Raw genomic sequence first — 14,849 nt, 5'->3', positions numbered from 1 at the left:
ACACAGGCAAGCCTCCCACTCGTACTCTGTCCCTCCACCTCCCTGACTATCTTTGTTGACAGAAATGATGATAATGAGGAAAAGTCTGGCTTGAAGTGAGGTTTTCCTGTATCATTTGCGGGTAGGGTGGGTGTGGTCGCGGTTGGCTGGGAGGGGAGGTGGATCGGGATTGGATAAGTTGTGAGAGGAGTTGGCGAACAAAAAAAAAACCCTGGTTCATGACCGAATATCTACAAGTAAACAAACAATTCTGATATTTCTTTTTCTTCTTTTCTCTTTTTTTCTCTTTCTTTTCGTTCTTCCCCTTTTTGACCTTTTCCTCCTCCTTTTTACCCTTCCTTTTTCCTCCCCTTTTTGAACTGCCCTTTCCGTCTTTCCCTTTTTGACCTTCATTTTTCCTTTTTCCTCTTTTTGACCTTCATTTTTCCTTTTTCCTCTTTTTGACCTTCATTTTTCCTTTTTCCTCTTTTTGACCTTCATTTTTCCTTTTTCCTCTTTTTGACCTTCATTTTTCCTTTTTTCCCCTTTTTGACCTTCATTTTTCCTTTTTCCTCTTTTTGACCTTTATTTTTCCTTTTTCCTCTTTTTGACCTTCATTTTTCCTTCATCTTCTCCTTTTTAGCCTTCCTTTTCCTTCTTTCCTTCCCTTTTTGGCCTTCTTTTCCCTCTTTGACCTTTCTTTTCCTTCTTCTTCCCCTCTTTGACCTTTCTTTTCCTTCTTCTTCCCCTCTTTGACCTTTCTTTTCCTTCTTCTTCCCCTCTTTGACCTTTCTTTTCCTTCTTCTTCCCCTCTTTGACCTTTCTTTTCCTTCTTCTTTCACTCTTTGACCTTTCTTTTCCTTTCACTCTTTGACCTTTCTTTTCCTTTCACTCTTTGACCTTTCTTTTCCTTTCACTCTTTGACCTTTCTTTTCCTTTTTCTTCTCCTCTTTGACCTTTCTTTTCCTTCTTCCTCTTTCCCTCTTTGACCTTTCATTTCCTTCTTCTTTACATCTCCGCTTTGGCAAACTAATGAGTCATCACAATTCGTATCCACAAAGCACCTTTGATCCTAATTTCGATCAACTAACTCATCACTACAAATACTAGCGTAAATAGATAATTCCAAGTACCATCGATGGTACGCATATCCAAACGGCACTTTTTCAGTTAACATAACAACCTCGGCCCGGATTTTTATCCTCGGTCCCCAAAATCAACAGATTAGATCATTCTTGTAATGACCTGGTCCCTGTCGACTACGGTGCAATGCTGGTTCTCTGCAATTCTACGAGGTCCACCTTCCCGGGCTTTGCCGTCTCTCTTCTAGAAGGGGTTATTTCATTGCTAAACGCTTGAGGCGCCCTGATGGGAATGCCGACGAGGTTGTACAGGCATCTTTTACAAGGTCGGAGGGCTCCTTCACTGCAGCACTAACTTTTTCAATCCCACTTTCCGACCCTGATGTCACAGTTCTTGCGGTGGGGGGAGAATACTTAATACTCTTAACGAACCGACATTAATGAAATTGCCAAAATAAATAAATAAATAAAAAAATAAAATAAAAAAATAAAAATAAATAAATAAATAAAATAAAAGCCCGTGCAATTTGCTCAATGCAAACAAAAAAAATGTATTAAAATAAGGTCAAGTAAAAATATATTAATTCAAGGTCTTCGATTCTTTACATACCAATAAAAAAAAGTGAGATAAGTTAATATTAACACGCTCTCGCTCTCTCTCTCTCTCTCTCTCTCTCTCTCTCTCTCTCTCTCTCTCAAACCCACATACAGAGTATAATAATAAAAAAATATATAATGGCTGAGTGATTAACAACTTTGACTGAGAACCCAAGTGTGCCAAGTTCGAATCCAGTTCCGTTCTTCAAACCAACAAGTCTTTCCCGTCATCACGTGGGCGCACGTTAATCACACGCTGGCACGCCTGAGAGAAGACGCAAATGAAATAACACAAAAAAAGAAAGAAAATAAGCATAGTGCTTTATTCTTGCTATTATGTTCGTTAACTTGGTAGTGTTATGGCGGTTACCATAATGTAATTCTTGTTGGGTAGGTCATCATTTCGGCGGGTCCCCCTTTTGGGGAGTCGTTGAAATTAATAAGACGGGAGTAGAAACCGACCTGGGAATAATAATAAAGAAACAAAGGAACTTCCAAACGAAACGGTTTTATATTCATTTCAGCGTACACGTGGTATCGGGTTATAGAAAGTTCGTGATTTTCATTTATGTCCCCTGACTCTGGAACCACTCACGTCTCCGTCTTTCTGCTTCCAACACTTTTTTGTATCTCTTTTTGTCTTCCCCACCAGAACTGTTCTTCGTCCTGATTGGTTACAACCTCTGGTCACATTTTTGAGGAAAGGAGGAAGGAAGGAAGGAAGGAAGGGGGAAAGGGAAGAATAGAGAGAAAGAGACATGTAATGGAGAAATAGTAGTCTTGGCTTCACTACAGTCTTTTGATGTTTTACACGGTTTCTATTTTACACCAAAGCTAGCGAGCAGAGTCAAAGAGTCAATTATAATTGGAAACCACATGGGAAGAATATTTGCAGCGCCGAGCAGAACTGACTTCTGGAGTACGATGATGTTGTACTTAATTCACAAACTAGTAATCTTCATTCTGAGTTACTGATAGTTCCATAGTTTCTCATTCTTCTTGCCTGCTAAGTTGATGCCGTTTGAGCAAGCCCCATCAATAATTTGCCATTCATTGGTCTTTTTGCGTACGACTTTAGGCAGGACTGTCCGCAAGAAGGCGACCGCGAAGGATGTAAAAAAAAAGTGGAACGGAACGCAAATTTTAGCGAAATGAAATTAGCAAGTCGACCGTACAACCTATCAAGAAGACACAACAACAAAAACTTGACTGCTAATAACAACAACTAATAATAATAAGCGTGATTTAAATTGTAATTACTCTGTACTTGTTAATGTTGTAACATAAAGCAACTAAGAAATGTTTAAATACGCGCCATAAAAATAAGAAGAGACTCGTTCATATCTTCTCTATCTATCTTCTCTATCTATCTTCTTCTATTCTAGCTTTCTTCTATCTATATAAATAAAATGAACTCATTTTCCCCTCCGACTTTGACCTTAATAGGATTAAAAATCATGACATAACATGCAAATGTAATGCGTCAAAACTGTAGCACATTATCTGAGATGTGCTACTGGCCTATTACCTCTACAGTTCCTCAACAATGGTACACTCCTATATTTTTTCCGGTGAGAGCCCACTGCCAAAATCGGTCAGATTAAATGGAAGTTGCAACATCTTTTCTTTCTATTAGATTCCTCCTTTCCCCGCTCTCCATTTACATCGCAGCGGATGCGTTCGCAAGGAACAGTACGAGGAAACACCGGTTTGGAATCGTACAAGGTTATTTATGCCGTTTTTTTTTTTTTTTTTTTTTTTTTAATCTTTTTCCCCTGATTTATGCGTTCTGTTTTTCCCATACTCAAATAAAAATAAAAAAACAATGATTATTAATATTATTTTCTGTTTGCTTTTTTTTAAGTTAGTGTAAGACGCAACCTGCGGGACTAACCGCTTCTTACTTCCGGTTTTACAGACTCTAACCGTGAAATCTAACTATGACCTTTATTTATTAGTGCTTTCAACCCAACATATACTTTTACTCAAAGAATTCATGCTTTAATATTTATTATTACAAAGCAACGGTATGGTGATTTCACTTGCATTCACTTAAATTAAAATTAAAACAAATAAATTCATTTAGAATTCGAGAAAACAAAAAAATTCATTTAGAATTCGACTGTGATACGTGTCTACTGAAACTAAACCAAAATAAACTTTACTGCGGAATTGATATTTGACCTAATTCACTTTTGGGTTAATTCATAACGTTTTTTTTTTTTTTGCGCTTCCGCCTCAATGATTAGAGTTCGAGCCCCCATCCCTTAAACGTTTTTTTGGATTTTTCAAACACCTGGGCACCGCCGGGCGTTCGTACTGCATCACGTTCATTTCTATAATTGTTTTTGTTTTTTCATGATTTTTAAAAAAATAGTTTTAACATATTACTTCGCTTACACGCCTCTAAAAACCCGTGCAACACCGGGTACCCCCCGCTAGTATATAATAATTTTATAAATAATAAAAAAGAGCTTATAGTTCTTTAAAAAAACAACTACTAAGGTAGCGGAAAAATAAATAACAGCATTTCAATGGCTAAGAATCTCCAGCAACAAATCTTATATTATGTTGCTATCTATTTCTTCTTATTCTAAAACCTATACTTAATGATCAAATCTCAAAATAATTCTAAAATCTAAAAAAAAAAAAAAATTCTAAACTCCCGATATGTTAAGGTATCTAAAACTTTCTCAGTCATATAAAACATAAAGGCCTAAGCCAATAAAACTGATAAATCCGCAGTTATCAATATTAAGTAAATACAAATGTAGGTATGAATATTAAATTATATATTCAATAAAAGATAAGGAATAAAGCTTACATAGAATTTTATTATATCATCAGATCAATAAGAAAAGAATAAAAGGGAGAGAAAAACTTATTTAGACCATGACATTTCGACGCTAAATAATTATCATCAGAAGAGAAGGGCCAGCATTATATAAAATATAAATAAAAGCAAGCTTAGAACATTTAGATTAAAAATGAATGTATATATTAAAATATAAAACTATTCAAAAAAGATGAATAAAGAAAGATATAAGTATACGTGAACAGGAGATCAAATAAAAAATGAAAAAGTATGCAAGAAAAAATAATACGATCACGACAAATAATGGGGATCAATAGAAAAGAAAGAAAAGGTTTAAAATCTAAGAATGGGGATAGAGGGAAGAGCATGTAAGAAATAAAAAAATACATATAAAAGGAAAACTATATGTATAATAAAATGTGAATAAAAAATTATGTATAATAAAATGTGAATAAAAATTATATGTATAATAAAATGTGAATAAAAAATTATGTGTATAATAAAATGTTAATAAAAAATCATATGTATAATAAAATGTGAATAAAAATATATGTATGATAAAATGTGAATAAAAAATATATGTATAATAAAATGTGAATAAAAAATATATGTATAATAAAATGTGAATAAAAAATATATGTATAATAAAATGTGAATAAAAATATATGTATAATAAAATGTGAATAAAAAATATATGTATAATAAAATGTGAATAAAAAATATATGTATAATAAAATGTGAATAAAAATATATGTATAATAAAATGTGAATAAAAATATATGTATAATAAAATGTGAATAAAAATATATGTATAATAAAATGTGAATAAAAATATATGTATAACAAAATGTGACTAAAAAAATTATATGTATGATAAAATGTGAATAAAAAATTATATGTATGATAAAATGTGAATGAGAAATTATAGGTGTGATAAAATGTGAATGAGAAATTATACGTGTGATATAATGTGAATGAGAAATTATACGTATAATAAAATGTGAATAACAAAAATTATAAGACGAAAATTAATATTAAAATATAATCCATTACACTTTAAGTTCAAATGACCCAATTTTTATTCATTTTTTTCTTATCCAATTCGAAATAATTCATCATAACTTGACAAGTATTTCCCTCAAATACTCGAGAATATAATTACTAGGATCTTTCCCTTTGTGGAGCTCATTGGAAGACCATTAGATCACTTGCGGAGAAAAATCCTCAAGTAAATTCTCTCTCTCTCTCTCTCTCTCTCTCTCTCTCTCTCTCTCAAATAGAGCTTTGGCGTTAGGACAATGTTTAAACATTGTAATTTAGCATACCCATCTCAGCAGCAGGCAAATAGCTTAATGGTGAGTATCGCCCAAACGGTCTAGTTTCAATCCTGGCGTGAGATAGTTGTTTATCTAGCTGCACTGATGAGTTGTCATACCGCGGAACTGTATATATATATCGGGGAATCACATCAAAAACAAAGCTAAGTGTTTACGAAACACGGATTATGTAGATGCTAAGTCTGCTATAGTTAAAATATTTTTTCCTTCCTAGAATTTAAACTGCATTCTTTATTTTTTTTTGCATTTTTTTTTAAATCAAAGCTTCCTTAGACATATATATATATATATATATATATATATATATATATATGTATGTATTGTGACTTCATTTTCCACCCAACTGTTTCCTATATATATATATATATATATATATATATATATATGCACACTGTGTGTGCAAAATCAAGACTTCAAGACAAGGTGTTGATGGCAACAAAATGCGTATTCTATTTTACGTTACAATTGTTTCAATGTCTAGTTCGACAATTTCAAGCATTATATCGTTTGAAAATTTTCAAAAACTAGTATTTCTTCAGACTTTATGAATAAACACACTTTAGGCAATGTAGCATTTTTTTAATAGAAAGAAAAAAAGGCGGGGGGGGGGGAATCCCTAACGGGAAAAGCATGCGAGAAACATTACCTTGGTTGTGGTTACGGAAAAGCCCATTTAAATATTAATGTATCGCCTAACTTTCGTATCCTTATTTACGTCTTGATTTTGCACACAGTATATCAATGCTCAATTATGAAATGTGATAATTTTGTAGCTTAATTCTTAAGTCAACCATTTTTGGCTTAAAACCTATTGGTATGTGAAAGTTTACTGAATTACACGAACTCAGTATATTACATATATATATATATATATATATATATATATATGTATCACCTACAGATACTGTTTCATGCTTACGCAATCTTCAATGTGTGAAATGATAATTATTATTGGTTGAAGAATTCGAACAGAGTTGCAAAGTTACCGTTTATTCAGCTACTACATATTCAACCACTAGGCTACCATTAATTAATATGGGAAAGAAAAGAATTTCAACATTGTCAAATCATATAGTGTTCAACAGCAGAGGCCAGAACATCGCATTACATCTAGTTTGACTGCTCATTATAAATTCTCCTAGAGGCCAAATCCTTGTTTTTAAGGCTTCGATAACAATATTTAAAAAAATATATTTGTTATTACCTCTACGCGCGCACACACACACACACACACACACACACACACACACACACACACACACACACACACACACACACACACATACTTCTATATAAATAAAAATGTGAATGTATGTTTGTTACTTACCCAGAATCAAAATAACTACTGAGCGCCCCTTGAAATTCTTTAAATATTGAATTTTTTGCATTTTGGTTAAATTTAATAATCCGCTCAAAAAATTGTAAAAAAAAAAAAAAAAAGACGAACTTAAAAAGGATAGTACTCTTGCAGAATTTAGCCCGGATCCTTGGGATTTTCCATCAGTTATGATCAGGGCTTAACCGGCAATCACTGGATTAAGCCGAGCGTTGTTCAAATGTTGAAACACTAAATCGACATTTCTTTTTGTTTGTTGTTTTTATATGAAAAATGTAATTTTTTTATTTATTTCTTGGAGGAGTATTTTTTCTGTCTATTTTTTTTAACGTCTGTTGACAAAAATTAACAGGGAAAAAAAACTTTTCTGTACTTTCACCTAACAATTTATGGTTTAAAAAAAAAAGCTTCTGTTTACAAAAAAATATATAAATAAAAAAAGTTTACTGCAAATTTTCTTTAAAAAAACACAAAAAAATCTAAGTTTTCTTGAAAAAAAAACAACTTTCACCTAACAATTTACGGTAAAAAAATTAATCTTTTCTGGAAAAAAAAATACAACTTCTGATAAAAAAAAATGCAAAAAAAAAAAGAAAAAAGTAAATAAACAATACAAAATCCATCTTTTCTTGAGAAAAATAAATAAATAAATATATATTCAGTAAATTTACTGTAGGTTTATGCTATTTTTTTATTTATTGTATTTCTATTTTTTCCAGTTTGTTTTGATATTTGTTTGTATCTGTTACTTTGCTCAGCTTAATCTGATAACTGCCGGTCGAGCACGAACCTTAATTGACGGAAAATTCCGAGGATCCAGGTAAAATTCTACAAGAGTACCAAAATGTAAAAATACAGGGTGTTCATTGTAGGTCGATCAATAAAAAAGCCGACAGCCGAAAAGTTGATATTTAATAAAAAATAAATAAAAACAAACAAAAAACATGATAACTAATTTGTCAATTTCAACAATAAGCAATGTTATCTACTTAATTATCGTTTCACAATTATTTAAGTCTTCTATGATTTAGCAAAAAAAATAATTACAGCAACGTTTGTTTTGTCACATGACATGTGACGTAAACACAAGGGAAATATCTAAAATTTCTAATTTCTCTGAAAACTATTTTCTTTAATAATTAATTTCTACTTTATCGTTTTTCGTAAGTTTTGGATATTTTCATTACTGCGACATGGCAGCTTAGTAGATACAATTGGTTTCACTTGAAAATCAATATTTTGATTTTCGAATTTCGCTACAATAACAAAGAAACACCAAAATGTTTATGAATATTCTCATTAATTATATTTGAAAGCAATACATTTTCTCCAAAAACATGTGCGGAAATAAGGATATTTATTTGAATAAAGAACACGTTTGCCAAACTATTTTCTCTTTTTAAAACTTCTATAACATTTTTACATTTTCCTTTTTCTGACTTATCATCTATCTTCCATTGACTTTGATGGTTTATTCTTTAAACAATTTTCTTGTCATTTTTTTCCATCGATTTATTATTGATAAAACACTATGCGTTCGTACAAGAAGAAAATCAGCTTTTTTTTTTAATTTACAAGATTTTCATGTGCGTGCTCACATACATGTCCATAGTAAAATTAAACACTTATATTTTTCCCTTTGTAAAACCTAGAAAGAACGGGCAGTGAACAATTTAAACGAATATACCATTTTAAATTAAGATATTTCACTTAAATATTCGCTTAGCGTTTGCAATAACCTTTAACAAGGCTCAGGGACAATTTTTAAATTTGTGTAATTTACATCTATTACCTGATTGCTTCTCACATGAACACGTATATGTTGCGTGTTCTAGAGTTGGAAAATCAGACAATCTCTCCATCTGCACAGAAAAAGGAACACCTCAAAATATTGTGCATCCACAACTATTGAGCACATAAACCTAAGAAACATACATTTTGTCTTTTGTTGTTTGTGTTCATTTAAACAAACTGAGCCACAGCAACGCGTGGCCGGGTACAGTTAATATGTATATAATATAATTATAGACAAGACAAAGCCATATATTGGTATTTATAGATTTATTTGTCTCTCTAATAAGAAAAAAAAACATCAATTGGGGATGTAACATTCGATGTAACATAAGGCTCCAAAATATTGAAGTATTTGTCATCTATATATTAATACCATAGCCTGTGTGTTACTTTCTGTGTCACGCTTGCATCCGGGTGTTTAATTGTTATGTACTTCCATTTCTTGTCATAAATAATTTTATCAAAAATTCTTCATAATTTTTGTTTTCGGTTTCGATTATGGCTGAGAGAACTCAAGTTATATATATACACACACATTTTTCAAGTTTCGATTCAAGCTAATACACTCAAGTCATATGGATATATATATTTTTTATTTTTTAAATCGTAACTTTATGATATATAAAAATCGATAGAACATTAATTCTATAATAATATATACGGAATATGCAAGAATTAAAATATTATATTTAAGCGTATTTTACGATCTGTCTACGCCGGGCATTCTTGCAAGCTTAAATAAATACTTTTGCAGTTTTAACAAAATAGCTACAATAATATCAGAGCATCTCCATTTACAATGAACATCTACAGAACGGCAACATCAATATATTACATATGAATTAGTCTCCTGTGGAATTTTCACAGGCCCCGCTAGTCATTATTATAAAAATTATGACAACTGATATTGTTTCCTCATTGCATCAAAAAATATATCTATATATACCAATATATGTATTTGACTTGTTTATAAGTTTATAATGCTATTATTATATTTAAGCTCTACGCACCTGTTAAGCTTTAAACATCTTTAGAGGTCCACATTTAAAGAATGCTTCAATACTTCTAAAAACTCCTTTATATATATATATATATATATATATATATATATATATATATATATATATATATATTAAATTTCACGCCCCCTGCACTGGGTAATATAATACGAATTCAAACACTAAGCAAAAAAAAAAAATATTAAAATAAACACGCATAAATATAGGAATAAAATTATATGATAATTGGAAAAAAACAAATAGGAAAAACAGGGAAAATTAAAACAAAAATAAATAATAATGGATAAAAAAATAAAAATACGAAAGTACGGGTTAAAAGGGAAAACTATCTTTGCATAACACCAAAAAATAAAGGAAGTGAGGAAGCATGGTTGTGGAAATCTTTTTACCCGAATACGATGTCCAGCATGTTAAAAATATACGATTAGTTGTAAAAATCTAATGGATAAACATCTGAACGAAGTTGGTGGGGACAGGATATTTTTATGGAAACATAAATCGTAAAATTGCCAACTCATTAATGAAATGGCTGTAATGGAAAAATCCAGGAAATAAACGGTTATAAAAAAAGTAAACGTGAGTCTTTGAATTTTCAACAAAATTTTGCACTAATATATATATATATATTGATTTAAATGTCGTGAGGGTTTTTGAAGCATGAAAAACGATGTTACTTTTTGTATTTAATTTTATTGTTAATTTTTATATTTCAAGCGGACCTCCGCTCTTGGTCACAAAAAAGTATCGAAATGAAAATGTTTTTTCATTTCGATAATTTTTTTGTGTGGCCAATACGTCTGTCTGTCGCCATATTTTCAAACTCTATCTCTCCCGAAACAAAAAGTCGCAGAGTGGCTCTAGGGACCTCAAATGACTGGCTTTTTATGGACCGTCTTTTATAGGTCTTTAGCCGGTTAAAATAGTTTTTTAAGGGGTCAAAAATAGGTCAAAATCTGAAACCTCGTTATACATTTTGTACATTCATCTTAGTTTATTTTTCATCAGTTCATTACATTAGTACAGTGGTAACGTCACTAGTTTGGAAGGCTACAGTTTTGCTTTCGGTTTCGATTCTAGCTGATGGCACCTAAATATATATATATATTTTTAGTTTTGAAATCACGACTCTATAATAATATATACGAAATCTGTACAAATTAAAATATCATATTTAAGCGTATTTTACGACCTAGCAAAACCGCCCCCTCCCCGCTAGTGTGTGCGTGTATATATATATATATATATATGTATATAGCAACAACAAAGTAAGACAACAGAAAAACAGGATGCAGGAAATATATGAATCATGCTATAGACCCTTCTCCCGATGTTTCTTCTACTCTTTATAAACAAGTAGGTTTCGCTCTATTATCCCACACTCCCAAAATCCTCCTCCACCAGCACCATCTTTTTTCATCTTTGCATCTTGACTTGAACACCAAGTAGCCAAGCAAGTGCCCTCTCTCTCTCTCTCTCTCTCTCTCTCTCTCTCTCGATGTTTTTTTAAAGTGACCTCCCTCCGCCCGAGTGGACAAATGATTCACTCTGTTCATGGCAGAACGAAAGAATACTCTTAATTGCAGGAACCAGAATTTTTCAAACATGTAAACACTTGAGAATTGGCGCCATGAGAATGGTCAGCGAGGATGGAATGGTTATTTATGACAGAGTAGTATTTCCCACCCTGTATAACGCAGAATGTCGAAATATGTAATTACGCACACTAATGTCTAAAATATAAAAATATTTTAAAAAGAAATCAACTTTATATATATGTAAATGGCATTGTGTGCGTATGGGTGTGTGTGACAGGGTTCCTTATGATCTCTAGAACGGTGCACTCAAATGCCTCTAATGAATACCGAAAATCGATAGGTTAAAGACAGCTTGAATTGAGAAATCTAATAACCGCACAAGGAGAAATGTCTGGCATATAATATGAATAGTAGATTCTTTGATAAGTACAGCACAACATCCCAAACATAACAATTTGTATGTTTAGTTTGTTTATAAATTTTTTTTTAACAGTTTATAATGAATTAATGTTCATATTAGTCATTTCTAATTTAATATATATATATACATATATATATATATATATATGTATATATATACATGAATATTATCTTATATATAAATAAATAAATATTATCTTATATATATAAATACATAAATATTATCTTATATATATATATATATATATATAGAAATGCATAAATATTATCTTATATATATATATAAATACATAAATATTATCTTATATATATATAAATACATAAATATTATCTTATATATAAATACATAAATATTATCTTATATATATATATAAATACATAAATATTATCTTATATATTTATATATAAATACATAAATATTATCTTATATATTTATACATAAATATTATCTTATATATATATAAATACATAAATATTATCTTATATATATATATAAATACATGAATATTATCTTATATATATATATATATATAAATACATAAATATTATCTTATATATATATATATAAATACATAAATATTATCTTATATATATATATATATATATATATAAATGCATAAATATTATATTATATATATATATATATATATATAAATGCATAAATATTATATTATACATATATATATATAAATACATAAATATTATCTTATATATATATATAAATACATAAATATTATCTTATATATATATATAAATACATAAATATTATCTTATATATATATATATATAAATACATAAATATTATCTTATACATATATATATATAAATACATAAATATTATCTTATATATATATATATATATAAATACATAAATATTATCTTATACATATATATATATATAAATACATAAATATTATCTTATACATATATATATATAAATACATAAATATTATCTTATTCATATATATATATAAATACATAAATATTATCTTATATATATATAAATACATAAATATTAACTTATTTATATATATATATATATATATAAATACATAAATATTAACTTATTTATATATATATATATAAATACATAAATATTATCATATATATATATAAATACATAAATATTATCATATATATATATATATAAATACATAAATATTATCTTATATATATATACATATATATATACAAATACATAAATATTATCTTATATATATACATATACATAAATATTATCTTATATATATATAAATACATAAATATTAGCTTATATATATAAATACATAAATATTAGCTTATATATATATAAATACATAAATATTATCTTATATACATATATAAATACGTAAATATTATCTCATATATATATAAATACATAAATATTATCTTATATATATATAAATACATAAATATTATCTTATATATATATAAATACATAAATATTATCTTGTATATATATATAAATATATATATATAAATACATAAATAGTATCTTATATACATACATAAATATTATCTTATATATATACATAAATATTATCTTATATATATAAATACATAAATATTATCTTATATACATATATATGAATGCATAAATATTATCTTATATACATATATATAAATACATAAATATTATCTTATATATATATATAAATACATAAATATTATCTTATATATAAAAATACATAAATATTATCTTATAAATAAAAATACATAAATATTATCTTATAAATAAAAATATATAAATATTATCTTATATATATAAATACATAAATATTATCTTATATATATAAATACATAAATATTATCTTATATATATAAATACATAAATATTATCTAATATATATATATAAATACATAAATATTATCTCATCTATATATATAAATACATAAATATTATCATATATATATTTATATATTAATACATAAATATTATCTTATATATAAATAAATATTCTCTTATACATAAATATTATCTTATATATTAGATAATATATATATATAGACATATTATCTTATATATATATATATATGAAGGCATGAATATTATATATATATATATGAATGCATGAATATTATATATATATATGAATGCATGAATATTATATATATATATATGAATGCATGAATAATATATATATATATGAATGCATGAATATTATATATATATATATGAATGCATGAATATTATATATATATATATGAATGCATGAATATTATATATATATATATATATGAATGCATGAATATTATATATATATATATATGAATGCATGAATATTATATATATATATATATGAATGCATGAATATTATATATATATATATGAATGCATGAATATTATATATATATATATGAATGCATGAATATTATATATATATATGAATGCATGAATATTATATATATATATATGAATGCATGAATATTATATATATATATATATGAATGCATGAATATTATATATATATATATATATGAATGCATGAATATTATATATATATATATATATGAATACATAAATATTATCTGATATATATAAATATATAAATATTATCTAATATATATATAAATATTACCTTATATATATATCTAAATTATAAGGTGAAATTAAAAGCCAAGAATAATGCGAGATTTTTTTTTATATAGAGTAAAATTAAATGAAAACAAAAGAAATAAATTTCTTTTTTTGTTGTTTGTTTTTTTCTTTTTCACACAAATTTTAACTCTAAACAACAGTAATTTTTTTTCTGTTGTATTCAATGGTGTTATAAATCTCAATATATTTCAGACCTATTAGTTTTTTTTTCAAGAGAAGACAGCGGAAGAGTGTTCAAAATTGGAAAGCAGCCGCAGAGTTTGCCACGTGATACTGCGAAATATAGAACAAAAAATGACGTTAGGAGAACCATTAAATAAATCAGTTGGTGTTTGA

The 14,849-nt window shown here is 27.7% G+C and overlaps 1 protein-coding gene and 1 long non-coding RNA gene across 3 annotated transcripts in view; both read right to left on the bottom strand.

Moving 5' to 3' along the window:
- The window catches only part of LOC145276764 (uncharacterized), a 118,804-nt gene that overhangs the window by 80,188 nt on the left and 23,767 nt on the right, over positions 1-14,849 (bottom strand). The window lies entirely within an intron of this gene.
- On the bottom strand, positions 374-4,889 carry LOC145276762 (uncharacterized). Its single transcript, XR_013868011.1, has 2 exons — positions 830-4,889; positions 374-705 (listed from the first exon to the last, which is right to left on the bottom strand). It is a non-coding gene; the product is annotated as an uncharacterized LOC145276762 (long non-coding RNA).

The sequence above is a fragment of the Euprymna scolopes genome, chromosome 5 (genome assembly GCF_053919585.1).
Source record: "Euprymna scolopes isolate OS-2025 chromosome 5, ASM5391958v1, whole genome shotgun sequence".
NCBI lineage: Eukaryota > Metazoa > Mollusca > Cephalopoda > Sepiida > Sepiolidae > Euprymna > Euprymna scolopes.
The sequence above is the reverse complement of the archived record's forward strand: the minus strand, read 5'-3'. Positions and strand labels throughout refer to the sequence as shown.